Here is a 6,057-nt window from a genome sequence, read left to right as displayed (position 1 = left end):
GCTGTGATGCCAGTGATGAACGCCGAAGAGCGGCAGAACTCTACCGAGATAAGATTTGAGGGGTCTTTGGACTAAAATATGATTTTCATAAATTTTAAAGTTTCTCTGCTGAAAATCAGATTTTTGGTAATAAAATGTTTCAATCAATTTAACTCTCGATTACAATTAGTTTGACATCTACTTACTATTGCTATGACTCTACAAATTTCCTAATCTCTTCTTTCTCTTATAATGCAATTATAATGTTTATGTATATTCTTTAATTTTTTTTAATGTGAAGCTAATTCGACTCTCGCCAAATGTTATCATCAGCTATTATTATAAATCGATGAAACGGAAAATATAAAATAAGTTTTTTTTTTTTAGAATAAATACATTTACTTCAAAGCCGAAAGGTTTAACATTATACTCGAAAGATTGCATATCTATTTAGTCATAAAAAATATTTATATATGCATATATTTAAATATTAAAATAATATTGCCACATGTAAAATTAAATTCTGTAAACTTGATACAAAATCCAAATAGTACGACAAGTTATAATAAATCACTTCCATAGCTTGTGTATTCTGTATATAAAACTGTAGCAAAAGAAACAATAGAGAGGCCTGACAGTTTGGCGCATGGCACAGCTTATACATACTGTTAGATTAGTGTTATATTTATCCGCAAATAATAAAAGAGAATCATTGTTGTGATATTATAAGCTCCTGTTGGGATAAAACTGAATCAGTTTAGAATTTAATCAATTAAAAGTTTCAGTAACGTGTAAATCAAGAAAATATATCATGAACAATCATAAATTACGAATTAATATCAGAAAATTAAAATTCTTTATTATTTTCGCTACTATTTCCCGAAATTGGATACATTATATATCAAGATAAACAGAAAGAATTTAAATTTAGTTTGAATAATTATTTCTTGAGTTAAAATCTTTGATTCTGAATTTTGAATTTTTTGTCTTGTAGTTAATGTTATAATGTACCCCATAGAGTCGTAGAAAAAATTAGAGAAATAATATATAATCCTAAATAGAATGGGATATATTTATGTATCGCGGAAGCTATGCCTACATAAAGATACACACGTTTGACCCATTTTAGAACATGTAAATCTCTGCGGACTCACGACGGAAAGTTACGCCCCTGAGAAGAATTATGGTCGTGGTAGAAAGTAAAAATACATTGAAGATGGTAGACGAAGAATTCTGATGGATACTTGTATAGTTAATGAAACATAGCGAAAATATGCAAAGCTCTCGTTTGAAGTTACATACTTGATTTCTTCTATACGAGTATCCTCGATTTTATAAATATAATCTTAGTAAGTGTTAATAACTGCGATTGAATTTCACGAAATATTTGACGATGAGCTATCATTATAGATGTCGTAAAATCCTAAAGCCCACGTGTAAAACATTATAAAAAGTGACACTTGTGTGTAATTTTGATTTCATCAGTATTATTAATGCGATTAGAATTAAAAATTTTAATTTTTTTATTATAAATTTTCAAATTGTATAAAAATAGGATGTATACAGGAAAAGTAAACTAAAAAAATTAGTTAACCTTTATTATAAGTCTAATATATTAATTTTGCAATTAAAAATGATAATTACTAGTCAACAAAAATTAAATAATATTTTTATGATCTAAACAACTTGTATCGCCTTTCTTATGTAAAAAAAAAATATATTTTACATCTTCTATTACAATATACTCTTTTTTATAAATCTTTTCAATTTTTTCATCTTTTCTAGTCTTTAAAAAAATTTTTTTTTAATACAAGTATAATATATTACTAAATGCTGAAAACCTTTTAGTTATAAGATGATTGTTGTAAAATATATCAGAGAGTTATGAACAGAGCGGTCAGTGTACGCTCACAAAAATTTAGTCGTCGGAAGAAAGGGTGATAAATCGCGAATATCTTTTTGTAATCCACCTCAGGAATTTCCAACCAGTCTACAATTTCTCGACTACGGCCGTTTTCCGCGTGTCACCCTCGAGCACCCTCGGTCGCGGAATTCCTCGTTTCCTCGACGAGAACAGCGAAAAGCGTGGGCGGTGGTTAAGCAAGGGGACCGTACTCTCTCCCGCATTTTCGTAACGAGGCATCGTGGTGAGCACCGTGAAGAGTCGCGCGCGGCCACGCACTCATCGTCTAATAATAATATCTTGCTCAAATTTCTATTTTTAGGGAGATATATACGTGCCCGCGATACATACATGCCTTTATATAAAAGGTCCAAGTATATGGTTACGCGCGCCTACGTGCGGACCGTGCTTACGGTTATGAAGACGACGACGTCGCGAATTATTATCGCATATGCCGACGAAACGTAATATCTGTCGTGGATCTGACGATGTAACGGGGTGGGATCGCGTTCAGGATTCTTGTCAGACCCAATCAAATTATGACGAGGCTCCTTAGAGATAAAGTATTTATATCAAATGAGCTTGATCGCAATTTCAAACTGTATATATTGGATTAAATATTATATCGATGCAAAATCTTTTTATAAGATTGTACGAAACGTATTATATGGATCGAACGCATATATACGTTTAAAAGTGGCAAATTTTTAGCGAAATAATATAAAAAATTATAAGGTATATGATATAAGAAGAAAATGAGTAATCTCGATGCTTCTGTCCGTTGTCTTATTCATCCAAGGATTAAATCATGTGCATAATAGCATACATATATAATTGATATACATATTATTCGACATATGAGTTAACAGAGTAACGGTATTCTATTGTACTTCGGCCAAATATATATATATAACTATATAATTTTGCATATGTGTGTGTGTGTAAAATTATATATTATCCATAAGTTATATGCTAAAATTTAAATCATATCTTTGATGATACATTTATATGTTTCGAGTGTTGACGAGAAAATTATCTGACAAAGATTTTAGAAAACAGATGTGAAAAGAATGCAAATCATTCCACATTGTTATTTTATAGCACATCTTTGCAATGTGCATTACATAATTTCTTTTTACATCTATTTTATATATATGAGAATGTATATTTATGTATAAAATGTAACAAAATGTGCAAAGACACATTTTGTTCCTTTTTCAAATATTAATAAATTTTTGTAAAATATTTATAAATTCTTTCTGAAATACATTAAATTACTTATTGCACACTCAAAACATTAAAAAAAGAAAGTTGTAATAAATTATCTTTTATGATAATTTATCTCATAATTTTCTTTCAGATCTAAATATGGAAATTTGCTTTTGAGATTTCATACAGCTGGGAAAATTGTGCTGCATATATAAAGCTAATTACGTTAAAAAGAGAAAGATAGAATATTTAACGTGCTATGTATCTCGAAGCTATCCCGAAGCGCAAAGCTTCGTCAGAGAGAGAGTTTATCCATCTGGATTTATCTGAATATTTATTTATCGCGCATTTCTTTTTACATATGCAGCGCACATTTACAAAGCTACTACTCGGTCTCACATTTCTCTCTTTCTCCTCTCTCCGACGTTTCTGCAAGCGTTATACGTTAAACCACTTCTGTTATCCCGCTAACTCGAATTTACTCGCGTAGCAGGCGGTGGTCGTTATTCGCCAAGTTTGACAAGTTTACGCGCCGCGGACTATTTGCTCGCGAAAGTAAACTGTAGCTCGCTTGCTACGAAGTACGCGTGCGGACCTTCCGGCGATGGTTACGACGGCTTCCGGTACTCCCGATCCGGTTTGCCGAATCCGGTAATACGAATCGCACCGTGGCACGAGGTGTTACGGTGTAAGGCTTGGGCTTTTTACATAAAAGCCCCGCGCACGCATTTATCGGCCTGAAAATAGAAATTTGAGCAAGATACTATTATTAGACGATGAGTGTTCTCGCGGTTCTCAATTCGGTCCGCCCGTTTGTTACCGAGAAACCGACAAGGGAAGGCCGCCCATACTTCATGTCCTCCTTCACCCGTTCCTCCTCCTTTAATCCATTAGCGCATAAAGTCGTTTTCTCGCGGAAATATTTGCGTTTTCATTACGCGTTGTCTCCTCGTAAGAAAAATTTATCCTCATTATGCATTTATTAGAATTATTTGACGCGAACTTTAGTTTCCGATTTCAAGTTTTCTTCGCTACCTATTCATATACGTAATCTATGTGACCATAAAAAAATCATGCATCATCTACACATAACTATAAATAATTTACTTACATAAATTATAGAAATGTATATTTTATTAATTATTTTAGCAATTTTTATTATTTTATAAATTTAAAGAAAAATGTTTGTATAAAAGAGATTAAATTATACTTTATTAAAAATGAATTTAATGAGAGAAGAACTGGCAATAATTTCTATTATACTAATTAGATAATATATTTTTCAGCAATTTATTATTTGATGAAATAATAAAAAGCATATATAAATGTATTGAAAAATTTTATAAAAAACAATGATATATTTTAGATTTTATATCCAATATATCTAATATTTATTTAATTATGCATTATAGATTGAGAAGACACAGATTCACATCACTTGTCATTGTAACATGTGATGTTAAATATATTATTCGAGAGATGTCTACTCCTTTTAGAATATTTCAGCTAATATATAAATAAATTTAATTATAGAAAAAAAAGCGTTAACACTTGTTAACAGGAAAATCATTGCTTATAAGACATGTAGTTTTTGATGTACGAAAAACATTCGGAGACTGTTTTTAGAAATGACAAGTTTTGCATTTACAGCAAAACACAATTTCGAAATCTCTATTTTCGACGAGCGATTAAAGGAAAATTCGACCGATGTCAAACAACTATCGAGGGCGATTAATGTATAAGATAATTTGCATAAATAATTTGTATATCTGTATGACTGCACAATATTAATTTTTAAAGATATTTTATAAATGTATAAAATAAGCATTATATCTATCTTCTATATCTTACTTTTCAATGGCAAATATAATTAAAAATGAAAAGTAAAAAGAACATACACATATATATATATATATATATATATATATATATATATACACATATATATATACCTACATATGTTACATATCGTAATATATTTTACGTCAAAAATGCACAAATTAATATTTGATAAAAGGAATGAAAGACGAGTAATCAAAATTTGCTCTAAGAGAGAAGATATTCCTCCAGTACAAAATTCAAGAAAACTTTTAAAGTTCCAAGAGAGAGAAATATATCTATAAAATTTACCTCTCTAATCGAATTACATATACGTATTTTCTACATCTTAAAATAGAAACGATTCCGACGCGAAGTTATAGATTTAAAAAAGCGGAAAAGAAGTTGAAAATATAATTATCACAGAGATTCCCGTTCGAAGAAATTTCCAAATTTTACGACATCGTCGATACTTATTCGTTCAACTTAATTTGAATCGATCGTTCATATTGAATTTTCTGCTGAAAAAGTATATTCTTGAGTACCGCGTAATCTTGAGAAATTGATTATGTATACCTAGATTAGATCGGGCACGCCGCATCTGCTGTCACCCTGCTGTCTTGCATCGTGTTGTCAAACGTCTCTTACACAGACAAAGTCCGATATTTATTAATATCCCTGCAAAATCTCTCTCACACGCGCGTTTGTATGAAATGTGCGGACAGATTGGAGTGACTCACAAGCATTATTTTCGTACTGTCGTTCGAAACAAACAGTGTACCTCATCTTTACAAACATGATGACGCGCATGCAAATTGACTAAGTGTATAATATATGAGATCGTATTTAAAGCTTATTTTATAACTTTATCGGATGTATATATATATATATATATATATATATATATAGCATCGTTTGTATTTTATTGAAATGAAATGTGTGTGTATGTGTAGACGCATACATTTCTTTCTTTAATAAAATTCTTTAATAATATACTATTACTTTGACTCACTTCTGCGATATTAATTTTTTAATACATCTGTCTGCAATTTTTTGTTAATTTTTAAAAATTTATAGAATCTCAAATAAAATCTCAAGATAATTTTATAAAGTTTATCGATATTATATTAAAATAATACACTTATTGA

This window comes from Anoplolepis gracilipes, chromosome 3, assembly GCF_047496725.1.
Source record: "Anoplolepis gracilipes chromosome 3, ASM4749672v1, whole genome shotgun sequence".
In the NCBI taxonomy this organism is placed as follows: Eukaryota; Metazoa; Arthropoda; class Insecta; order Hymenoptera; family Formicidae; genus Anoplolepis; species Anoplolepis gracilipes.
Note: the sequence above shows the minus strand (reverse complement) of the source record.